The sequence below is a fragment of the Tamandua tetradactyla genome, chromosome 5 (genome assembly GCF_023851605.1).
Source record: "Tamandua tetradactyla isolate mTamTet1 chromosome 5, mTamTet1.pri, whole genome shotgun sequence".
Taxonomy (NCBI): domain Eukaryota; kingdom Metazoa; phylum Chordata; class Mammalia; order Pilosa; family Myrmecophagidae; genus Tamandua; species Tamandua tetradactyla.
In genome coordinates, this window is record NC_135331.1 from 105,870,141 (window position 1) to 105,896,095 (window position 25,955).

The following is a 25,955-nucleotide window of genomic DNA, read 5'->3' on the forward strand; positions in this document are numbered from 1 at the left end:
ATTTATAGTCTCATTGAGAGATGGCATATATTTAAGAAATTACTTAAATAACAATTCAAGACACTAAAGATACTTCATTCTGGGGAAATGGGCATTTCCTGTTTCCTATTGTTTTCAAGGCACTGCATGTAATCCAGAGGTGAAGTATAGACTGTTGCTGTTCACAGTTCAGATAAACGAATAAATGGGGATGGCGACATGGAGGAAATGATATTGGAACTTGGAAAAGGGATGCAACTATGGATGATGAAGAAATGGGAGACATCTGTGATGAGTTCTGCCTGAAGATGAATTGTCAATGCATTTTCCATTTCATTTCAAACAAAGCTGGCAAAAAAGTGTCACCTAACTTTCCTTACTCTGGTCTCCTTTCAATTCTTTCTCACATATAAATACATTCAAATTCTAATATTTATTGTTCTCTCATTTCCTCTGGTGGGGTCATTATCAAATATGTCTTACCTTGAGTTAAATCACATGCTTAAAATAGCACTTGTACACATTGAAATCTTAAAAACCTTGATATTTTCCTTTGTTCTAAAGTACAAAGGAAACATATATTTCACATGGTGAAAAACCTTTCCATTTAAGGTTTTCAAAATTAATTGCTTTCCTAGGAGTTATGTAAGGAGATTTTTTCTGGCATTGTTATGACCCATGGGTTAGGATCTCGCCAATATATTCCCAAATGTCCAGGGAATTTAAGTAAAACTCAATATACCGTTTTTTTCTGCATGCATTTAAATAGAGAAAAATGAACATTTTCTACGAGTTTTACAATATAATTTCCCTCTCTCTAGTTCTATTTGGTCAATTGAAAAATATAGTTTAGAAGAAAAGTAGCTAAAATGCCAGTACTGAATATTCCTAATTTGGGCACAAAAATAGTCACAATGTTTACAAACTTTTTCAGCTAGAAATTTGATTAGTTTTCTTGAATATTAAAATGAGAAGAAAAAATTACCCTTGATGGTGTCTTGGTTCAGGAATAGAAGTATCCAGAAAGGAAGAGGACTTGCTTATTTATTTATTTTTTTTAAATTTTTTTATTTTATTTTTTTATTAATTAAAAAAATTAACTAACACAACATTTAGAAATCATTCCATAGGACTTGCTTATTTGTTTGTCAGTTTTTTCATTCAATAAATATTTTTTGGGTATATGCTATGTACTAGGTACTATTATGGTGCTAGGGATGCAGCAGTGAGCAAGACAGAGAACATCACTGCTCCCATGATATGCTCATGAAGGAGACAGATAATAAAATAAATAAGCACAAGTTTTAATGTGCTACGTATTGCTGAATTAAGGAGAAACTTCAGCAGGAAAAGGAGGTTAAAAGTGTCTGGGGTGAGGGTTGGGGCTGCAATTTTAGATAGATTGGCCAAGAAGGACTTTACCATGAAGACCCTACCTTGAGAGATGACCAGAACGAAGAAAGGAGCTAGCTACGAGATTGACGGGAGAACAGCATTCCAACCAGACAAACCTCTGTGCCTTGCCAATGCAAGGCACTGAGGCAGAAGCTTGCCTGACATGTTCAAAGAACAGCTACAAGACCAGTGTGCATAGGGTTGACTGAAAGAAGGGAGGATTGATAAGAGATGAACTCAGAGAGATAATCATGAGGGGAAGTTGGAACCTTGTAGGTCACAGTGAGGATTTGGTGTTTGCATTGAGTAGGGCTGTAGAACATTGGGCAAGAGCACCTTGTTCCTGTATTGAGAACAGAAAGCAGAGGGGGGACTTAAAAAGGATCAATGCCAGTTAGGAGATTTTTTGCAATAATCCAGGCAATATAGATGTGTTATCTAAAACTGTGGCATTTGCCATTTAGAACAGGGTTTGAGGGGTGCACGGGTAGTTTAGTAGTAGAATTCTCACCCGCCACGTGGGTGACCAAATTCCCGGCCCATGAATTAAAAAAAACAATTCAACAAATGATGCTGTGGTAATGGAATATTCACATGGAAAAAGAATGACATGTGTGAGCCCCACCACAGAACATACAAAAATCAATTTAAAAAATGAAAAAAAAAAAAAAAGAACAGGGGATCACAAATATGGCCAGCAGGTCAAAGTCAGTTTGCTGCCTGTTTGTAAAGAAATTTTACTGACGTCCAAACCAACTCATTCGTTTACATATTATCTATGGCTGCTTTCCTCCTACAGTGACAGGGTTGAGTAGCTGCAACAGAGACCATCTGATCCCCAAAATATTTTACTGAAAATATTGTACAGGCTCTTCATAAACAGTTTATAGAAAAGTTTGAAGAGGGACAAGAGTTTAGAATCTCCTGGGGGGGGGGGAGAGAAGTACTCAAATTATCTCTTGGATATGCAAAACACTGTAGGCACAGATAATTATGCATAATGTATACAATTTGCAGATGATGGAGGGAATTATTCTTGAGTTATAATGAACGGGACTGTATGAAAATAAGATTAACCTTTCAATAAAAGATAATGAATATCATTCACTCATTCACTGATGAAATAGTTTTTAAATGGCTAGTTTGTGCCAGGCATTGCTCTAATTCCTGGATAGACAGTAGTGAAAAAGACATTTATCATGTGCAAGGTTTTATGTGCTAGAGATATACAACTAAGTCTATAATTACAAAAGTACTAAGTGCTATGAAGGTAAAGAATGGGGTTCAGTGAGAGAGAATGATGGTGGGCATGATTTAAATTAGGAGAGAGCAGTGAAAATGCCTTTTAAGTTGAGACTCAAAGGTTGAGTAGAGAGGGAAGGATGCGAGAAGGAGCATTCTGTGTACAAAAAAATGGAAATACAATATGGTAAACTGGATAAAGTGGATAGAGAATGAGAAGAACCTCTTGGAAAACAGACAAGCACACACACACAACATATATGTGCATATGAATGGCTGAGGCTTGACAGCAATGGGTAAAGTTGTTGTAGATGAAGAGTAGGTTGGAAAACATTTGGTAAAATGGTGTTGGAGATAAGAAGTAGGTTGGAAAACACTGGGCTTTGGAGATCATGTGAAGGAGTTCTGATTTTATTGTAAGACCAATGGGGACCCATTGAAGGATGTAAAGCAGAAAATTCATAAGTTTACATTTTATTCAGCACTCTGGCTGCAGTGTGGAATCAAGTTTGAAGAGGTATGAGAATTATAGCCTAGGGACCAGTTAGCTGATTTGCAGTGGCTCAAGAGAGATGTTGATGACAGCTTAGACTCAGTTGGTGTCTATAGTTTAATTCAACAAACATTTATTGTCTTTTTATTAAGCACAAAATATTATTCTTGGGTATACAGGGGAAGATAAATAAGAGATTGTCTCTATCTTTAAAAATCCAATTGCCCTTAAGAGTGAGAAAAGTACACAAATACTTGTTATATGTGGCAGAGTGTGATAAATCCTACATGACCATTTGAAAAGAAGAATGCAATTGGACTTCAAGGCTACTGGCTTCATTGGAAAGAGAATCTTAGTTACCACTGCATCTCAGCATTAAGCACAGTACCTCAAACACAGTAAGTATTCAGAAAATATGGGGAAAATGACCTGGGTCATGTCACTGGAAACCTGGATCATATCACTTGTCTTGGTCCTTGTTTCCAAATGCATTAATTACAGGAACTGAGTGTCTTTATGTGGTAGATTGAGTTATGGACCCCAGTTGGGACATGCTGTTGGTCTTACTCCATGTTCTGGAGGGTGTGGACCCATTTATACATAAGATATTTTCAAGATGTCACTTCAGTCAAGATGTGGCCCCACTGAATCAGGTTGGGGTTTAATCTGGATTACTGGAGTCTGTTATAAGCAAAGTGAAAATCAGACAAAGGGAGAAGCCAGGAGAGGCCACCATGTTCACTACCATGCGACAGAAAAATGAAGGACCAGGGACCTCCAGGAGCCAGCCCCAGGACACCACAAGTGTTCTGGGGGAAAGCTTCACCTTGCTGATGCCGTGGATTTTTCACTTTTTCTAGCCTCAGAACTGTGAGCCAGTACATTCTGTTCTTGAAGCCAACCTAATGTATGGTATTTGTTTTAGCAACCAGAAAACTGAACCACTCTATCTTAGCTTTCTGCATTACTCTGTTGCTACTGTCAGTCTGTTGTTTGTCACCAGGCCTTTCTGATGTCATCAATGATCTGCCTGCCAGGACAACTGTATACCTCCCTGGTGTTAGCAGCTTGCTTGCCTGTATTTCCCCTTTAGCCAGTTGCTTGTGTGCTGGGTCCCAGGCTGCCCATCACTTTTCTTCATATCAGTCAATCTGTGTATGGCCACAGAGTGTGAGAAGGAGAGAAGAATAAGAAGTGAATCTGCAAAATAAAATTGAAATAGCTTACGCAATACCAGGGTCTTACAAGTTTATTCTGTGACATGGCCAAGACTTAATTCGATTCAGGTTGAATCGATATGAGGGTTGCAGAATGCCAGTCCTTCCAAAGATGTCTTGCATATATTAGGATTTAAAAAATGTTAGTTGAGCCAAGAAATACAAAGTAAAATGTTGATGAAGTTTCAGTTATGTCAGTTCACAACAGTCATCCCACGTAGTGAAGACTATTCAGGTATGTTCTCCTGCTGCTAGTGAGAGAGTTTGTCAAGCCCTATTTTTCTTTTCTTTTCTAACCTGGAATCACTTACACTCATATGATCAGTTTCACCCAGTAAGGGCCAATTCAGGCAGAAAATATATCACAAACATTGGCTGCACCAAGAGCTAGAGCCTGGAGTTAGGACTGGGGCCAAAGACTCTGGTTCTTTAGGGGGCAGGATAACGTATTGATTAAAGGTAAGTATCTGGAGCCTGGATTTCTCCCATTCCCTCTCTTTACCCTGCAATCTTCAAAAATTTGCTGTGTGACTTTGGACAAATTTCTTAACATCCCTGAATCCTTTTTTCTTCATTTAGAGAAGAAAAATAGTGGAATTTTCAATAAAGGATAAAGCCATTAGTGTGAATCTTGATATGGGTATTACTTAAGTGGTAGCTACTGTGAAATTCCTGTGGTGATGTGCTTCCATTTTGCAAATTCTGTATATAAGGGGATGGGTAGTTTCCCTCATCATACTTACCCTTGTCATTTCACTAACTTTACAATAGTGTGACCTTGACTTTTTTGGATCCCACTTACAGCCTTATGATGGTGTTCCCTATATTATTGTTAGTTGCTGAATTATAATATTATTATTCTTGCAGAAACCTGATATTGATCATAAGGTGGCCTGGAAAAGAGACAGCAATTCTCAACTCTGCCCCTTTCCTCTCATCTTTGTTTTCCAAAGCAGAAACACTTTGAATAGCATACATTGGCATAATGTCTATATTTTGCTTTTGTTTTTTTTTCATGTAGATCACCCTTTGAACAAACATACCTTCCAATCTTGGATGCAGATACAGGTTTCTAGTGGCCAGGTGGAATTGGTGGGGAGGAATTTTGGAAATGTCTGTACATTGGAATTGAGAAAACCTTTCTTTCTCAGGTGAAAAGACTGTTTGCCTCCTCATGGGGCCAATAACATTTCCTACGATTCTGTCTGCCAAATGCTCTTGGCTTTATTCTGCATTAGTTCAAGTCCCCAGAAGTACAACCGCAGGGGTTGTGCTTCTTTAATGACTGTAACAGTTAGTGTTAGTGTTATCAAGGCGAGGCTTCCATTACTGGACAAGATGCAGACGACTCTTTTCTTACTATATTTCTCACTAAGCATAATTCAAAACTCTGGACAAAACACAACAGATAAGAAGAGTCTGGGAGTTGGAAAGAAGATGGCATACTGACTAGATGCAATGGGACTTGAACATTGTGGGGTGAGTTCCTTATGTTCCTCTTTTGGCCTTCCATATTTCCCAGGTTGAATGCTGGAGAAAACTCTGACTTGGAAGTGCCAAAAGGCCCAGATAAAAAAAATTTCCAAGAAAATCTTGCTCTTTCCAGCCAAAGGACCAGTAAATGAGCAGCTTAGCCAGGAGAGAAATCTTTTTGACCATATCCACTCTACTCATGTCAAATGTGCTATGCCTCTGCACCTCTCTATTGTGCCATCAGAGACTGAGCAGGAAGCCTGGACTTCATCTCCTCCTGGGAAAGCAAGTGGGTAGGTAGTAGGCAGTGCTCTGATTCCCCTGCAACCAGGATGATGTGGGTAGAAGTTGAGGGGGAAAGCTGGAACCTTCCTTCCTCAAGCTGGGCTCCTCCCCCTATTAGTCAGAAGAGTGGGGTGAGGATTTTGGAGATGAGGTAGCTGGAGAAAGTGATTCTGTAAACTTTTATATGAAGTTCTGAGTAGACTTCAGTGACCCACATATGAAACTGACTGTAATTAATATTGCAAAATGTTTGAGTAAACAACACTGCAGAATACTACCAAAGTGTTCAGAATGGCCTCTAAGTAGTCCACAAAGCAGACTCTGAAAACAAAGTTGTCAGTGGAAACAGAGCCCACAAAAGTAGGCCAAGATGTGCATGATGAACCTAAAGAGGATGACCCTACTAAAAAAAAAACAGTAACTAGGATCCAGAGTTTTATATAATGCCCAAATGTACAAGTATAGTTATTAGGATGAGCTCTGGATCCTCTAATAATGCTAATCAACCAGTACTCAGCACACTCCCCACCCCCCAGCTCTCCTCCTTCTGGCACTATCCATTAGTTAGGATTCTGTCTTCCTTTTCCTGCCTAGCACTCAGAGCCAACTACCCTCTGGGACATTGACGAATGTGTCTAGGAGAGGTAGAAGATTCTATTCCACATAACCCAGGACTGCAGTGAATGCACTAATTAAATGGAGATATGATGCTGCCCTATTTCCTTGGGCCTCCTTGGACATAATGTTCACAGGAGTCTAGAAGTGGGTCAGTTTTCCTGATGCCAGCCTTTGCCCACTCAATTTGGGCTTGACATACTACACCTTTCTAATAATGCGTGCCAATAATCCCCTAAAGAAATGTCGTGGGTTTCATCAGAAATGACAAATTTAACCACCAAGTCTTTTGGTCATATCTAATTCTACCATGATTCTAAAAATTCAGCTACTTAGAACCTATATCTTTCTGATTAACTTCAATTTATGAAATATCCATTTTAATAAACTTCTTCCCTTAGGGTGAACTTAAAATTCTAGGGGGCTAATGATCTGTTTGAGGTACTTATCATAAGTGAATAATGAAATCATAATAATGATACATATAGAAAAGACAATCATCACTTTTTTATTTTAAAAGTCTCTCTCTTAGGAATGCGGCATGAATTGAATGTGAAACTACTATGCAGGGTGCATGGTATGCAGCGAATACGTGTGGCATACATGTTTACTGAAATGAAAACCACAAATTTTGGCTTGAATGATTTGTTCACAGCAATGGACAGTCCAAATGCTACTTTAATCAGGATAGTCAAGAGAAATGTGGAAGTGAACATGATCCTGTGATAGACTCTCATTGCAGTTTGAGGTGGTGGCCTCATAAGGAAGTAGTTTAAATACCAGGGAGAATACGGGTCAGGCACCTAGTCTGAACTGGCATGGGAATTGTAGGTTTGGTATCCAGAATTTATGGCTCCAACATTTTTGTGGGCACTCAGAAATAAGTTACCATTAAAACTTAAATGCTTTTGCATTTAGCTGTTCCTAATAGCTCACTAAAAACTGCTAATATTCATCAAGTCTGACCAGACGTGGGGAGCCCAGTGCGAGATAATTAAGACTTTGGCACTCCCACCGTTACTCTTAACTGAGTGTAAAGTGCTTCCATTCTCTCTAGGACTTTCCTGGTTGCAGACATTAGCAGTAAGTCATCTTGCTTAATTATCTAATATTTTGGTGTTTTGCTTTTATTACTTTTTCCCTTTATGAATTGGGCTAGTAGAATTGGCACTGTTTATCTCTTGCCTTGCCCATCTAAGATGTCTGAGAGCATTTGGAGCTACTCAACCTCCATGGGGTAGAGAATTCATCAGTTCAAACCTGTATTTGCCAGCCCCTGGTAATGTGGACAAATGCAGCACAGAGGGAGGATATATTACTTGTGAATATTTTTGTTTCTGAAAGCAGAGTTTTATTTATTTATTGGCTTGTTTATTCCCTTTCCTTTGTTCTTCTAAATAACTAGAATAAGCTTTTTATCCTTTTACTTGATAAAACCCTTTAAAAAGAGCTTTACACTCTTAAGTTAATTTTCTCTACTTATTTGTTTCCCTCAAGACATGGAAATAAGCAAATAATCAAGAGAATGCCTTAGATAAATACATTCTACTTGTACTAGAAACTTCTGATTCTTTAAATCAAGATATCCTTTGTGAGCTGCCAACTTTTTATAAGTTCACATATTTTCTGCTCTCTGGTTTATTCTTTGCCCTCTATACCCATTTTTCTAAGAGATTTAGTATTCTCTCTTGGTCAGAGATAACCCCATGCTTCAAGATGTGAAGAGGTTTTAAGGAACAATAAGACTTATATTGAGACTTTGGATAAAAGGCATGTCCTAAATATTTTTAGTTAAAAATAATCTTCCTTGCCCTTACGAATAAGTTTCTATTCACACTGTAGAATGCCAAGCACCATTCTTGTTAGTGAGAACAAAATTGACAAGCATATATTTATGAAATTTATGTTCTAATGGAGAGAACAGACATTTAACATCACCACCACCAAACAGCTGAATGTAACAAATAAGACTAAGGAGGGATTACAGCTTATGCTGGTCATTTACCAACTGTTCTCAGAAACATTTCCCATCATTCCCCTGAAAATATATTTCTGAGGGTTCTTTGCCCTCTATCTTCTACCTAGCTTTGGCCAGTGGAAGACATTTCCAAGAGACCAGAGGACGAGATGATGGGCAAATTTAGGGTATTTTTGTTCTCTTTGTTTCAGGCAGTGCCTCATACAATGGTTGAACATACTATATAGTTTTAGTTCCTTCTAGATAGTCCCTTCATCCATGGTCCCTGCTCCTGTCTGGAAGTGACCATGTGAATCCACATGTCACCCTCCCTCCAAGGGGAGCAGAGGCCCTTTTGGCTCTAGTAACACCATCTCCTCACTTTTTCCCTCTGGCTTTGAGTCATTGACAGCAGTTTCCTGTTTTTTCTAATATCTTCTTTTGGACCAACTAGCATGGGCTTTCTTTCCCATATTGGACCTTACCTGATGCATTCATGTGAGGTATAACCAATAAATAACAGGGGAGGAAGGGAGTGCTTCTTTAGATAAGGTGGCCAGAAAACTCCTCTCTAGAAGGTGGCTTTTGGGAGAGAACTGAATGAGATTGGGGTATCATTCATGAGGAGAATGTTCTGGGCAGAGGGCAGAATATTGTATAAGCCTCAAGTTGAGCATTTGCTGGGCCTATTGAAACGATAGCAAAAAGAGCAATGTTATTGGAGCACAATGTGTAAAAGAATTTTAAGGAAAAAAACTCGAGAATTAGCACAGCCTAGAATGTGTGGGACTGTATAAAGTTTGATAGAGATGGTCTGAACAATTGGAGAGACTTGGGATAGAATATGGAGAATAGATGAGGTTGGGGACAGGGTGGATACAGGGGGACTAGCTGGGTGGCCGCGGCAGTATTCATCTAACAAGAAGATGCTGGCACACAGAATAGGGTGAAAGAAGAGGAGATGGAGAGATGAAGCAGATGTAGAGTGTATTTTGAAGGTGGAACCAACAAAATTTGCTGAAAGGTTGGATGTGGTTTGTGATATATAGAAGTCAAGTATGATTCCATGCTTTTGAGCCTTAGAAACCACATCATAGTAGTTACATTGACTGAATTGGGGCAAGGTTGTTGAGGAATAGTCTTGAGAGTTATAGGAGTGAGAAGGAATCGAGAGTACAAATTTGAACCTGTTAAATTTGAGATGCTTAATAGACATCCAAATCCAGATATCAAGTAGGCATTTGTATATTTGTGTCCAGATTTCAGGGGAGAATACTGGACCAGAAATAAATTCTGAGAGTCATTAGTATATGGATTGTCATGGGACTAGGTGATATCTAAAGAGTGAATGCAGAGAAATACCATAGAGTTCCTTGGACTGAACTTTAAGGCAAGTCAATGTTTAGAAGGCAAGCAGTAAAGGATGATCCAACAAAACTGACTATGAAGGAACAGCAGGGATATAGAAAGAAAATCTAGAAGAATGTGGTATTCAAGAAGCCAATTGAAGCAAATGTATCAGGTGGAGGGCACGGTCAATTGAATGTTTCTCTGAGGTTGATAAAGAAGAGGATAGAGAATTGACCATTAGGTTAGGCAACATGGTAGCAGGACAGGCATTGAAACACTGCAAATGGGGTAGACTGCATATAAAATTATTTTTTTTACTCATTCCCACCTGGAGCCAGCTCAATATGAATATAATAATGATATCTCAAATATAATAATGATAATAATAATAACCATAACAATAACATTTATTGAGACATATCATGTATCAGGTGTCATGCTAGGACTTTCCCCGTATTAATTGCCTTTTATGGTTTAGGAATCCAACTAACTTGCCCAAGGTCATGATGAAAATATGAGAATTCAATCTCAAATCTGGATGACTCTAGATTTTGAGTTACTAACCACTGCCTTGTTGGGTCTGTGATGAAGGCGGTGGGATCTTGGTCAAAGGACATAAGGCAGAAGATTGAAAAAATCAAGGGAGAAAGCTGGCTCTTCATTTCATTAGAGAGTAAACACCTCTTTTATCTGGAAGAGGTAGGGTGATAATTTGAAGTAAAATAAACTTTTCTTCATTTGTCAAATAATATAATTCAATTCAATTAAGCATTTATTCTTGAGTATCTCTCATCTGCAAGGCTTTGTTCCAGGTATAGCACAGAATGCAAAGTTAAAAGTTTTGAAGACTTTAATCTTCCTGGGTATTGTTAGTGGAGATGCTGAGCAACTCTTGCTTCTCCCCTCTCCATCTCCTGGATTACTTTTAAAACGCTCTTCTTATTGTAGCTTCTCCATGCTATTGCTCAAAATGAGAATGAGAAACAAAGATGAGACAAGTCACCTTTAGTCCTGAGATACAAGCACTGCTAAAAGTTAATTTATCTTCAGTGTTATGGCTTGGATTTAAAAGCTTGGGTTTCTATCATCTTGCCTGGGACCTGGCCATGTCCTGACACTACCTCTTACTAGATGTGTCACCTTGTGTAAAGTACTGTTCTAGTTTGAAAGCTGCTGGAATGCTATATACCAGAACCAGAAAGGTTTTTTAAAGGGGGAATTTAATAAGTTACAAGTTTATAGTTCTAAGGCCATGAAAATGTTCAAACTAAGGCATCCATGGAAAGATACCTTAATTCAAGACAGGTTGATGGGTCTGGAACACCTCTATCAGCTAGAAAGTGACGTGGCTGGCATCTGTTGGTTTCTTGCTCCGAGGCTCCACTGCTTTCAGCCTCTGTGTCTGTGGGGGGGTCCTTACTTTGCTTCTCTAGGGATGGCTTTCATCTCTTGGCTTCCCTTGACTCTCTCCAGGTTCTGGCTTGCTTAACATCTCATGGCGACTTCTGCTGGGCTCCAGGCATCTGTGTCAGCTCTCTCTCTCTGTGTTGGCTCTGTTCTTTCTCCAAAATGTTCCCCCTTTTAAAGTCTCTAGTAAATGAATCAAGACCCATCTGGAAAGGGTGGAGTCACATCTCCATCTAATCAAAAGTCACACCCCAGATTGGGCATGTCACATCTCCTTGGAGACAATCTAATCAAAAGGTTCCAACTTTGGAATCAATATTGAAAGAGACACTGCCTCCACAAGACTGAATCAGGATTAAACATGGCTTTTCTGAGGTACATAATACTTTCAAACTGGCACAGGTACTTTCGATTTTTCTTATCTGTAAAATGGGAATACAATAGTAATATCTACATTGTAGGTTTTTTATGAGGATTGAATAAGATACTATGCATAATGACTGCAAAACAATATCTGACACTGATAATAATATCTTCTGCCTTATGTCCCACTGATAATAATAACTCATAATATTAACTATTATTATTATTTAGTAAATATTTTTTTATTAGTTAAGTTGTAGGTTTACAGAAAATCATGCAGAAAATACAATGTTCCCATTTACTCACACAGACACATACACATACACACACACACTAAGTTTTCCCTATTATTACATTCTTAATAGTGTAGTATCTTTGTTACAATTGATAAAAAATTATTATAATTGTACTATTAAAAATACCCTATAGTTTACATTAGAGTTCACTGTTCATGATGTACAGTCCTATGCTTTTTTCTATTTTTTTAACTTTATAATTGTATAGTATAAAATGCATACAAAGCAAAGAAATAAAAAAGCAGTAGTTTTCAAAGCACTCTTAAACAAGTGGTCACAGGTCAGATCCCAGAGTTTGTCATGGCCTACCATATGATCCTCTCATATTTTTCCTCTAGTTGCTCCAGACTATAGGAGGCTAGAGGGCTTAAATGCCTTTTATCATCACAATGGACTTTTCTTCTTCTTTTTTTTGTGAAAAATAGCATATATACAAGAAAGCTATAATTTTCAAAGCACAGTACCACAATTAGTTGTAGAACATATTTCAGACTTTGACATGGGTTACAGTTTCCCAATTTTGGGTTTTTACTTCTAGCTGCTCTAAAACACTGGAGACTAAAAGAGATATCAGTTTAATAATTCAGCATTCATATTCATTTGTTAAGTCCTAACTTCTATGTATAATTCCACCATCACCTTTGATCTTTCCGAATCTCTCTTTAGGGTTTTTTGGGCTATGGTAATTCTAAATTTCTTATTTTGGAAGGGTCTGTCACTAATATTGGGTAGGGAGATGGAACTATCTGATGTTCTGGAGAGGCTGTGCTAGGTTTCAGGACTTATCTGGACCAGGGACCCATCTGGAGATTGTAGGTTTCTGGAAAGTTATTCTAGTGCCTGGAACCCTTGCAGAATCTTATGTATTGCTCTAGGTGTTCTTTAGGATTGGCTGGAATGGTTCTGGTTGGGGGTTGGCAGGTTATGATAGGTAGCAAGGTCTACCTGAAACTTGTATAAGAGCAACCTCCAGAGTTGCCTCTCAACTCTATTTGAACTTTCTCTGCCACTGATACTTTATTAATTTCTTTTCCCCCTTTTGGTCAAGATATAATTGCTGATCCCATGGTGCCAGATCTGGATTCATCCCTGGGAGTCATCTCCCACATCGCCAGGGAAACTTTCACCCCTGGATGTCTTGTCCCATGTAGTGAGGAGGGCAATGATTTCACTTGCAGAGTTGGGCTTAGAGAGACTGAGGCCACATCTGAACAACAACAGAGGTCCTCCAGAAGTAACTCTTAGGCATGCCTAGAGGTAGTCTAAGCTTTTCCGTCACTTACATAAGCTTCACAAGAGTAAGCCTCATGATCAAGGGCATGGCCTATTGATTTGGGTGTGTCTAAAGTTTGACACAGTATCAGGAGGATTCCCTGCTGGTAAGATTTAATAGTTTCATATTCTTTCTCCCCTCCCTCAGGGGACTTTGCCAATACTTTTTGATTATCTGCTAAAGATACTCTAGGATGTTTCCAGGCATTACAGTAATCTATACAGGATTAAAGGGTCTCTTTCTTTTTCTGTGCTTCCTGAATTTCAATTGTTCAAATAAGCTATACAAATAGGTTGAATTAGATTATGCACTACAGAAAATTTCAGTTCCAGATCAAATAAACCTTTCTTTCATTGGTCTCAGAGTATGTGTGGTTCTAAAATATAGACCCTGTCTTCCTTACTCCTATGTTCTGAATTACTTTAACCCCAACCTGTTCGGCTTTGTTCTTATCTCTAAATATCAGGTTATATATATAAAACAGCCTCTCAGAATCCAGAAATAATAATCACCACTCCAACTTAATGTGTCTGCTCTAAAAGCTTACAATCTAGGCCCCTGTTTTCTTATAAGCATTTCTAAAGGTGATCATACCATGTTGTTTTTTTGTTTCTGACTTATTTTGTCTCACCAAATGTCCCACATGTTCATTCACATCACAGCATGCCTCATGACGTTGTTCCTTTTTGTAGAAGCACAACCTTTGTTCATAAGTAAACATTATTTGTCAATCTACTTCTCTATCAGTGCATCCTTCAGCCACCTGCATTCATTGGGCATCATGTAGAGGGCCCAAAGTCCACGGTCCATCAACAGTCTCAATTTTAGATAATTTCATTGTTCCCAAAAGACAGAAAACCAAAGAACACACCCTTGCCAAATAGGAAATCTAAACCTCCTCTTAACTCTTGTCTCTCACCCCATTATTTACCTCTGCTGTTGCTGTTGTAGTGCTGATGGTTTCCTTTTGAACATAGCTCACAGCATGCAATAGCAGTTTTCCCCCGTACCCTAGATTTAAACACTCTTTATAGAAGAATCATATCTTTGAAGTAATTCTTACAAGAACTCATTCATATTTCCAGTGTTAATCAGTGAGACATGTAGGTCTATACAACCCCTTTCAATCCTGTTCACCTTCAACATGGTAATAATTTTCTAGATTCACTAGAGAATCACCTTCACTCCTATCTATCCCCTTACTTGGAGTTTAACCTCATTAGCTAACGGTCCACCCATCTCTAGCTTCTATGTATCTCTAAGTCATGAATACAGATACAAAATAAATATATTTTGTATTATAAGCCTCTGATTATATCTTTATGCTTGTCATAAAAGTGGAATCACACAGTATCTACTCTTTTGTGTCTGGCTAATTTCACTCAGCATTGTGTCCTCAAGGCTCATCTAGTCATGTGCTTCAGGATATCATTTTGTCTTACTGCTGCATAATATTCCATCATATGTATATACCACATTTTGTTGATCCACTTGTCTTCCTATTTTTTTTTAAAATTTTATTCTGGTATCATATATCCAAACCTAAAATTCCTCCTTCACACCACAATCAAATATATAATTCATTAGTAGTAAATTTATTCACAGTGTTGTAGTATCATTAGTACCATCCATTTCCAAAATTTTTCCATCATCCCAAACAGAAATTCTACACCAAGTAAGCATAATTCTCCATTCCCTATTCCCTACCTGCAGCCTGGCCTCTGGTGACATGTCTTCTAATCTCTGACTCTATGAGTTTGATTATTTTAATTTCTTCATTTGAGTGAGATACTACATATTTTGTCTTCTTGTTTCTATCTTGATTCACTCAGTGCAATGCTTTCAAAGTTTATCCATGTATTCACATGTATCACAATTTCACTCCTTTTAGTAGCTGAATATTATTCCATGTATTTATATACCATAGTTTGTTTATCCATTCATCTGTTGATGGACACATGGGCTGATTCCATCTTTTGGAAATTGTGAATAGTGACAATGCATCCATCAATGTGCAAATGTCTGTTTCAGTCCTCGCTATTTTTATTTTATTTTTTTTTGGTATATGCTTAGAACTGGGATTGCTTGGTCATGAGGTAATTCTATAGTTAACTTTCTGAGGAATCACCAGAATGTTTCTACAATGGCTGCACCATTTTACATTCCCACCATCAATGCACAAGTGTTCTTATATTTCTACATCCTCTCCAACACCTGTTATTTTTCCAATTTTTACATAGTAGACATTCTAAACCATATGAACCATCATTTTTTTTTTAAAGTTTTATTTATTTATTTTTTTAAATTTTTTTTATTAATCAAAAAAAATAAAAGAAATTAACACAACATTTAGAAATCATTCCATTCTACACATGCACTCAGTAATTCTTAGTATCATCACATAGATGTATGATCATCATTTCTTAGTACATTTGCATTGATTTAGGAAAAGAACTAGCAAAACAGCAGAAAAAAATATAGAATGTTAATATAGAGAAGAGAATTAAAATAATAATACTAATAAAATATATATATATATATATAAAAAGGAAAAAGAAAAAAAACAAAAACAAAAGATACAAACACACAAACAAACAAACAAAAAACCATATTTCAGGTGCAGCTTCATTCAGTGTTCCAACCTAGTTACATTACACTTAGGTATTATTGTGCTGTCCATTTTTGAGTTTTTGTATCTAGTCCTGTTGCACAGTCTGTATTCCTTCAGCTCCAATTACCCATTATCTTACCCTGTTTCTAACTCCTGCTGGTCTCTGTTACCATTGATATATTCCAAGCTGATTCTCGAATGTCGGTTCACATCAGTGGGACCATACAGTATTTGTCCTTTAGTTTTGGGCTAGACTCACTCAGCATAATGTTCTCTAGGTCCATCCATGTTATTACATGTTTCATAAGTTTAGTCTGTCTTAAAGCTGCATAATATTCCATTGTAGGTATACGCCACAGTTTGTTTAGCCACTCCTCTGTTGATGGACATTTTGGCTGTTTCCATCTCTTTGCAATTGTAGATAATGCTGCTATAAACACTGGTGTGCAAATGTCCGTCTGTGTCTTTGCCTTTAAGTCCTTTGAGTAGATACCTAGCAGTGGTATTGCTGGGTCGTAATCCATTCTGCCATTCTATGTCTTTTGATTGGGAAATTCAGTTCATTAACTTTTAGTGTTATTACTATTTGGATAATATTTTCCTCTACTATTTTGGCTTTTGTATTATATATATCATATCTGATTTTCCTTCTTTCTACACTTTACTCCATACCTCTCTCTTCTGTCTTTTCGTATCTGATTCTAGTGCTCCCTTTAGTATTTCTTGCAGAGCTGGTCTCTTGGTCACAAATTCTCTCAGTGACTTTTTGTCTATAAATGTTTTAATTTCTCCTTCATTTTTGAAGGACAATTTTGCTGGATATAGGAGTCTTGGTTGGCAGTTTTTCTCTTTTAGTAATTTAAATATATCATCCCACTGTCTTCTAGCTTCCATGGTTTCTGCTGAGAAATCTACACATAGTCTTATTGGGTTTCCCTTGTATGTGACAGATTGTTTTTCTCTTGCTGCTTTCAAGATCCTCTCTTTCTCTTTGACCTCTGACATTCTAACTAGTAAATGTCTTGGAGAACGCCTATTTGGGTCTAATCTCTTTGGGGTGCGCTGCACTTCTTGGATCTGTAATTTTAGGTCTTTCATAAGAGTTGGGAAATTTTCAGTGATAATTTCTTCCATTAGTTTTTCTCCTCCTTTTCCCTTCTCTTCTCCTTCTGGGACACCCACAACACGTATATTTGTGCGCTTCATATTGTCATTCAGTTCCCTGATCCCCAGCTCAAGTTTTTCCATTCTTTTCCCTATAGTTTCTGTTTCTTTTTGGAATTCAGATGTTCCATCCTCCAGTTCACTAATTGTAGCTTCTGTCTCTTTAGATCTACCATTGTAGGTATCCATTGTTTTTTCCATTTTTTCTTCTTTGTCCTTCACTCCCACAAGTTCTGTGATTTGTTTTTTCAGATTTTCTATTTCTTCTGTTTGTTCAGCCCATGTCTTCTTCATGTCCTCCCTCAATTTATTGATTTGGTTTTTGAAGTGTTTTTCCATTTCTGTTCGTATATTCAGCATTAGTTGTCTCAACTCCTGTATCTCATTTGAACTATTGGTTTGTTCCTTTGACTGGGCCATATCTTCAATTTTCCGAGCGTCATCCATTATTTTCTGCTGGTGTCTGGGCATTTGATCAGATTTCCCTGGGTGTGGGACCCAGCTGGTTGAAAGGTTTTTCTGTGGAATCTCTGGGCTCTGTTTTTCTTTTCCTGCCCAGTAGGTGGCACTTGTGGCGGTCGTTTGTCTGCGGGGCAGTCGGCCCGGGAAACCGTGCATGGAGGCGGGGGTCGCTGGCCGCGGCTTGGGGGAGTGCTGGTCCAAATTGCCCAGCTGGCCGGAGATGCCAAGCATGACGGGAGGGCCCCGCTATCCAATGTTCCCAGTCAGACCAGGGAGCCACATGTGTGGAGGGGACCCCAGTCGCCAGCCGCCCCGGCCAGGAAAACGTGCGCCCCTCAGGTATCTCACCGCAACAGATTCTCCCTGCCCGTTCAGCCGTTCCAGAATGGGGTACGCTGTCTTTTTGGTCTCTGTCGTGACTCCGGGAGCTGTTTCGTGTTGTTTCTGTTTCTTTAGTTGCTTTTCTGGAGGAGGAACTAAGACCCGCGCGTCTTACTAAGCCGCCATCTTTTCTGGAAGTATGAACCATCATTTTGATTTGCATTTCTCAAATGAATAATGATATTCAGCATCTTTTCATGTTCTTATTGGACATTTGAATATCTTCTTGGGGAAATGTCTATTTAAATCTTTTGCCCATTTTTTTTTAAACTAGGATGTTTGACTTTTTTGTTGTTGAGTTGTAGGATATCTTTATATATTCTAGTTATTAAACTTTACCAAGTTGGTTTCTCCCATTGAGAAATTTTTTTTTTTACATTCAATTTATATTCATGATGATGTTTTTGATGCAGAAAAGTTTTTAATTTTGATGAGATCACATTTCCCATTTATCTATTTCTTGTATTGCTCATGCTTTTGGTTTTAATTCTAAGAAATCATGGCCTATTGCAAGGTCCTAAAGGTGCTTCCTGTTTTCTTCTAGGAGTATTATAGTTTGGTTCTTATATTTAGGTCTTTGTTCCATTTTGAGTTGTTTTGTATATGGTGTGAAGTAGCGATCAATCTTTTTTTTTTTTTTTTTTTTTTGGTTTATGGATATCCAGTTGCCCCAGCACCATTTGTTAGAGAGATTATTCTTTTCTGATGGGTGTCCTTGACATTCTTGTCAATAATCAATTGGCCGTACAAAATTCCTTTTGTCTGTATGTCTGTACTTATGGCAGTACCACTGTGTTTTGATTATAGTTGTTTTGCAATTAGTTTTAAAATCAGGTAATGTGAGTCCTCCAACTCCTTTCTTCTTTTCAAGATGATTTTGGCTATTCAGGGCTCCTTAAAATTCCATATAAATTTGGTGATTGTTTTTTTTTTTTTCCATTTCTGCAAAAAAAGCTGTTAGAATTTTGATTGGGATTGCACTGAATCTATAAATCATTTTGGGTAGAATTGGCATCTTGACAATATTTATTCTTCCAGTCCATGAACACAGAATGCCCTTCTACTTATTTAGGTCTTCTTTGATTTCTTTTAGCAATGTCTGTAGTCTTCTTGGTTCAAGTACTTTGCATCCTTGGTTAAATTTATTCCTGATTCTTTGATCATGTCAGTTGCTTTTGTAAATGGATTTTTCTCTTGATTTCCTCCTGAGATTATTCATTACTGGTGTATGGAAACTACTGATTTTTGCATATTGTTCTTGTATCTTGCCATTTTATTGAATTCATTTATTAGATCTAGTAGTTTTGTTGTGAGTTTTTCAAGATTTTCTACATGTAGTATTATGTTGTCTGCAAATAGTGAAAGTTTTAGTCTTCATTTCCAATTTGGATGCCTTTTGTTATTTTGCATAATTGCTCTGGCTAGAACTCCCAGTACATGGTGAGAATGAACAAGACAATGACATTTTTTCCTGTTCTTATGGGAAAACTTTCAGTCTTTCACCATTGAGTGTGATATTAGCTGTAGGCTTTCATATATGCCTTTTAATTGTTGAGGAAGTTTCCTTCTATTCTTAGTTTTCTAAGAGTTTTCATCAAGAAGGGGTACTGAGTTTTGTCAAATGCTTTTTCTGCATTAATTGAAATGGTCACGTGTGTTTTTGTTCCTCTTCATTCTTTTAATGTGCTGTATTACATTAATTGATTTTCTTATGTTAAATCACTTTTGCACACTTGTGAAAAATCCTACTTGATCATGATTTATATTTATTTTATGTGCTCTTGCATGTGGTTTGGATGTGGCTTGCTGAGGAGTTTTGCATCTATTTTCATAAGGGATATTGATTTGTAATTTTCTTTTCTTGTGGTAGTTTTATCTATCTTTGTCATCAAGTGATGTTGGCCTCAAAGAATGAGCTAAGGAGTATTCTCTCTTCTTCAATTTTTTTTTGGAGGAATTTGAGCAGTATGGGTGTTAATTCTCATTGGAATGTTTGGTAAAAATCACCACTGAAACCATCTTTCTGGGTTTTTCTTTGTTGGGCTGTTTTTGATGACTGACTCAATCTCTTTACTTGGTCTGTTGAGATCTTCTTCTTCTTGAGTCAGTGTAAGAAGTTTGTTTCTAGGAATTTGTCTCTTTTATCTAGGTTACCTAATTTATTGGTATACAGTTGTTCATAGCATCCCCTTATAATCCAGTTTTATTTCTGTTGGGTCTGTAGTAATGCCCCCCTTTCATTTCTAATTTTAGTCATTTGCATCATTTACCTTTATTTCTTGGTCCGCCTAGCAAAAGATTTGTTGATGTTATTGATCTTTTCAAATAACAAAGTTTTCATTTAGTTGATTTTCTTTAATATTTTTTCTCCATTTTAATTATCTCTGATGTAATCTTTGTTATTTTCTTCCTTTTGCTCACTTTGGGTTTAGTTTGCCCTTCTTTTTCTAGGTCCTCCAAGAAAGTGTATGTATTAGGCTACTGAAGTAAACCTGGTATCAAATCAATCGTGATGTTAGGTCTGATTTGAGATTCATCTTCTTTTTTAATGTAAGCATTTTCAACTGTGAATTTCCCTCTCAGCACTGCCTTTATTGCCTCCCATACATTTTGGTATTTTGTGTTTTCATTTTCCTTGCGATTTCTTCTTTGCCCCATTGGTTGTTTAAGAGTTCACTTAATTTCAGTTTTCCAGTTCTCTCTCTGTTATTGATTTCTAGCTCCATTCCACTGTGGTTGGAGAAGATACAGTGTCATGATTTCAATACTTTCTTAATTTATTGAGATTTGTTTTGTGATCTAACATATCTTGGTATATCCTGGAGAATGATCCATGTGTACTAGAGACAAATGTGTATTCTACTGCTCTTTGGTAACATGTTTCATACATGTCTGTCAGGTCTAATTGGTTTATAAATTTGTTGATCTTCTGCCTTAGATGTTCTATCAATTATTGAAAGTAGTGTATTGCAGTAGAACCACCTGTTGGAGAAATATTTGCTTCATATATTTTGAGGGTTCTGCCATTAGGTACATAAACATTTATAATTATGTCTTCTTATTGAATTGACCCTTCATCAATATATAGTGACTGTCTTTTTTCCTCATAAACTTTCTTGACTTAAAGTCTATTTCATCTGATATTAATATAGCTATCCTAGCTCTCTTTTGGTTACTATTTTCATGGTATATATTTTCCCCACCCTTTCACTTCCACCTACTTGTGTCTTTGAATTTAATGTCTCTTGTGCACAGCATGTAATTGGGTAATGCTTTTGTGTTTTGTTTTTTTTTAATCCATTCTGCCAATCTCTGTCTTTAGACTAGAAAGTTTCATCCATTTACATTAGAAATAACAAGTTGATAATACAGGGCTTTCTTCTGCCATTTTATTTTGTGTTTTCTGTTACTCAGCTCTTCTGTTAAGAGTTTCATATTTTTTTTTATTATTTGTCATGTACAATTTTGAGGCCCTTCTAATTTTTTCTGTGTACATTTTTCATATATTTTCTTTTTGGTTATCTTATGGCTTAAATTTAAAATATCCTAAACCTATAACAATTATGTTTGATTGGATATCAGGTTTACTTTACTAGCCTACACATATACTTCCTATATTACTCTGCTCCCATCCTTTTGTTGTATTGTTGCAAAGTATATTTGTATTCATCATATGTCCCAAACCATAGATTTATCATTGTTTTTATGCATTTGCATTTTAGAATCTGTAAGTAGTAACAAGTAAAGCTACATACCAAAGGATTCAATACAAAGTAGTAGTATTTATATTTACCCATATGATTATCTTTTCTAGATATCCTTATTTCTTTATGCTGCTTCAACCCACTGGCTGGTGTTCTTCCCTTTCAGTCTGAAGAATTCCATTTAGCATTGCTTGTTTGGAAGGTATAGTGGTGACAAACACCCGCAGCTTTTGTTTCCTGGAGTGCCAGTTTGAAACTGTTGTGTACCCCAGAAAAGTCATGTTCTTTAATCCTAATTTAATATTTTAGGGTGGAAACCTTTGACTGGATTGTTTTCATGGAGATGTGACACATCCAATTGTGGGTCTAATTGGCTTGATTAGATGGAGATATGACTCTGCCCATTCAAGGTGGGTCTTGATTAGTTTACTGGAGTCTTTTAAAAGAGGAAACATTTGGAGAAAGCTCAGAGCTGACAGAAACATAAACATTGATGCTTGGAGTGCTGACAGACAGAGCAGATGTCTAGACATGGATGTTTGGAGATGCAGAGCTCAGCAGACATGACCATGTGCCTTCTCATGAGATGCTAAGCAAGCCAGAACCCAGAATTGTGTCCTGAGAGTTCAGTGAGGGCACACAGATAGTTTAGAGAGGAAACCCCTGGCATCAGAAGGTGGAAGCAATGGAACCAGGAATAAGAACCAACAGACACCAGCCACATGCCTTCCCATGTAACAGACATCAGCCTTTCTTAAGTTGAGGTATCTGTCTCTGGATGCTTAGTTTGGACATTTTTGGGCCCTAGAACTATAAACTTGTAACAATAAATTCCCTTTTTAAAAACCATTCCATTTCAGGTATATTGTATTCCAGCAGCATTTGGCAAACTGAAACAGATTTTGGTGATTCACAAACACAAAACTTGTTGGACTGGAATTTTACATGGGTAAGGAAAAATCTCTGGAAGAATTGTGAGGAGGTGAATAGGAAGGACCAAGATTGCTTTGAAGAGACTGTTGGTAGAAATATGTACTCTAAAGATACTTCTGATGTGGCTCTAGACAGAAATAGTGCATAAGTTGTTGCAAGCTGGAACCAAGACAACCCTTGTTTAAAGTGGCAGATAATTTGGCAAAAATTGTGTCCTGGTGTTGAAAGCGATGCTTATCTGAAGAGATTCCCTAACAAGATGGGGAAAATGTTGTCTGGCTACTCCTTGCAACTTACAGTAACTTGAGACAGGAAAGAGATGAGCTGAGATCTGAACTCTTGGGTACAAAGAAACCAGAAATTGATGGTCTGGAAAATTCTGGCCTTCCAGAAAGGGGGACCCCAGAGGATAGGGTTTCATATGAGGATTTAACTAAACATGGAAGAAGTCAGCCATTACAGGACAAGTGAGGATTGGAGATGGAGTCATCCAGAAAGGATTTATGGAAAGTCCTATTGTCTAATGGCTATGATCCCTTTATTACTGCAAGGAAAACCAACAAATTTCTTGAAAATTTATATGAATGGAATCACTGCCAGTCTGGACTGCAGGTGACAGAAAAGGGAAAGATTGAAGGAAAAAATTACTTCAAAGGCAGAACCATGGAAACTGAGTTCTGAAGCCAAGAAATCTCAGGCCAGAAGTACAGACCCACCCATCCAAATGTGAAGGGTGAGTTTGCCCTGGAAGCAGAGGGCAGGTTTTCTGGTTGAAGTTCAGGAAGAGTTTCAGTGCCCCAGGCCTTGGGGAGGGTGGAGCACACAAACCAGGGATTACGGGGAGCCTGGCGATTGCCCTGTTATTCTGAAGGGGTTGAGCAGGTGCCCCAGAGATGACAGAGATGCTGGTGCTTCCCCAATGCTTGGAGAGGGTGCAGCTGAGAGAAATATGGCTCCCTCAATATGCCCCAATGTTGCAGCCCTCGTCCCAGTTTTTGGAGAGAGCAGGGCTACTGTGTAAACTCTTAGAGAGGATGGGAATATCAGTCTAGGAAGTCTAGAGGATGAAATGTTGTTCTATATATGACCCTCAGACTTTGAAATCTAATGGAATTTGCCCTGTAGTTTTTCAGAACAATTTGGGTCTGGTGAGCCATTTTCTTTTCAATTCCTCCCTTTGGCAATGGCAACATGTATCCATGACTGTTCCTCCTTTGTATATTGGAAACAGGTAAATTGTTCTGAGTTTCACAGGTCAATAGCCAGAGGGAGAATATTGCATTAGGACTGTCTTTGATGAGATTTTGTACTGTTTTTTGACTTGGTATTGTATTTGTACTGTTATTGAAATGATTTAAGGCTTTTGTGATATTGTGATGCAGTAAATGTATTTTGTATATGGAAAGAACATGTCTTTTTGGGGTCCAGAGGGTGCAATGTGCTGGCCTGAAACCGCTGTGTACCCAAGAAAAGTCATATTATTTAATCCTGATTTAATATTTTAGGATAGAAACTTTTGATTGGATTGTTTTCAGGGAGATGTGACACATCCAATTGTGGTTCTAATTGGCTTGATTAGATGGAGATGTGACTCTGCCCATTCAAGGTGGCTCTTGATTAGGGTACTGGAGTCCTTTAAAACAGGAAACATTTTGGAGAAAGCTCAGAGCCAAAAGAAACATAAACATTTGGAAATTCTTGGAGTGCTGACAGAAAGAGCAGAAGTTTGGATACGGACGTTTGGAGATGTAGAGACATGTGCCTTCCAGTGAGAAGCTAAGCAAGCCAGAACCCGGAGTTGTGTCCTGGAGGAGCTCAGTGGAGGTCCCCAGACAGCTTAGAGAGGAAACTACTGGCATCAGAAGCTGGAAGCAATAGAACTGGGAACAAGGACCAACAGATGCCAGTCACGTGCCTTCCCATGTGACAGACATCAGCCTTTCTTGACTCAAGGTATCTTTATTGGGATGCCTTAGTTTGGACATTTTTCTGACCCTAGAATTGTAAACTTCTAACTTAATAAATTCCCTTTTTAAAAGCCATTCCATTTCAGATATATTGCTTTCTGGCAGCATTTTGTAAATTAAATCACCCAGGAATGTCTTAATTTCTCCCTCATTTTTGAATTATACCAGACATAAAAGTTTTGATTGCCTATTATTTCTTTCAGCACTCTAATGATTTCATCCCACTGCCTTCTTGCTGCCATGGTTTCTAATGTGAAATAAGCACTCAATTTTATGTGGACTCCCTCATACATAAGATGCTGCTTTGCTTGCAGCTTTCAGAACTCTGTCCTTGTCCTTCACACTGGATAGTTTGATTTATGCATCTGTGCCTGATATTCTTCAAATTTATCCTGTTTTGGGGTTTGCTGGCATTCTTGAATGTGTATATTCATATCTTTTGTTAAATGTAGGAGATTTTCTGCTGTTGTTTCTTTGAATATTTCTTCTGTGACCCTTCTCTCTTCATTCTCCTTCTGGAACCCCCATAATGTGTAGATTTGCATGCTTGATATTGCCCCCAGGTCTCTTAACTGTTTGCTTTTTAAAATTCTTTTTTGATTTCTGCTCCTCAGCTTCAATCATTTCTACTCTTCACTTCAGTTATTGTGGTCTTTAATGCCAGTATTTCTATTTGGTTCAATTTTAAGATTTCTCTCTTTCATAAAGATTCTCATATTATTCTTTCATTGTTTTCCTGATATCCTTTAGTTTCTCTCTTCCTCTTCTTTTATCTCTTTGAGCATAAGAGGGTGATTTTTTTTTTTAACAAAGTCTTTGTCTGATATATATTCAAAGTCATTTTCTTAGTTAATGGTTTCTGGATTTTTATCTTGTTCCTTTGGGTTGCTATCATTTCCTGTTTCCTTTTTTTCTTATAATTTTTCTGTTACACACTGTACATTTTAATATTTTAAAGTGTTAACTTTGGGATTTTTTAATTTGAGCTTTCTTTTCCTTGAGTCTGTATCCAGCTAGTGATTTCCTTGACACAGATTTCCTTGTGTGCCAGGAGCTGACATAAACAAACAAACCAATGCAGAAACATCTTTTACAATTTACACAAATTTGCTTTAAGTTATCTGGTGCTTTCTTTCAGTGTTAGACTGAAAAAAATCAGCCTAAAGTGAATGTGAAGTACAGAATTCTTTTAATCTTTTCTGAGCCTATTTCTTGTCTCAGGCTTGGGCTTGCTCCTGGCCTTAAGAATTCTAATGTTTCCTCTATTCCTACCTTCTCACCATCCTAGTTACTTTATTTTACTTCTTAAAGCAGGTTATCCTTTGCCCTAGGTGGTTTTGATTTGTTTCTTACACAGCTTTAGCTGTGTCAAGTTGCTTCTCCCTGCA

The 25,955-nt window shown here is 37.6% G+C and overlaps 1 protein-coding gene and 1 long non-coding RNA gene across 2 annotated transcripts in view; one reads left to right on the forward strand and one right to left on the reverse strand.

The window, feature by feature from the left end:
• Window positions 1-25,955, reverse strand: part of PTCHD4 (patched domain containing 4) — a 181,750-nt gene that overhangs the window by 23,150 nt on the left and 132,645 nt on the right. The gene's annotated exons all lie outside the window — the stretch shown is intronic.
• LOC143682666 (uncharacterized) lies at window positions 4,191-6,079 on the forward strand. Its single transcript, XR_013175219.1, has 3 exons — window positions 4,191-4,561; window positions 5,703-5,805; window positions 5,933-6,079. It is a non-coding gene; the product is annotated as an uncharacterized LOC143682666 (long non-coding RNA).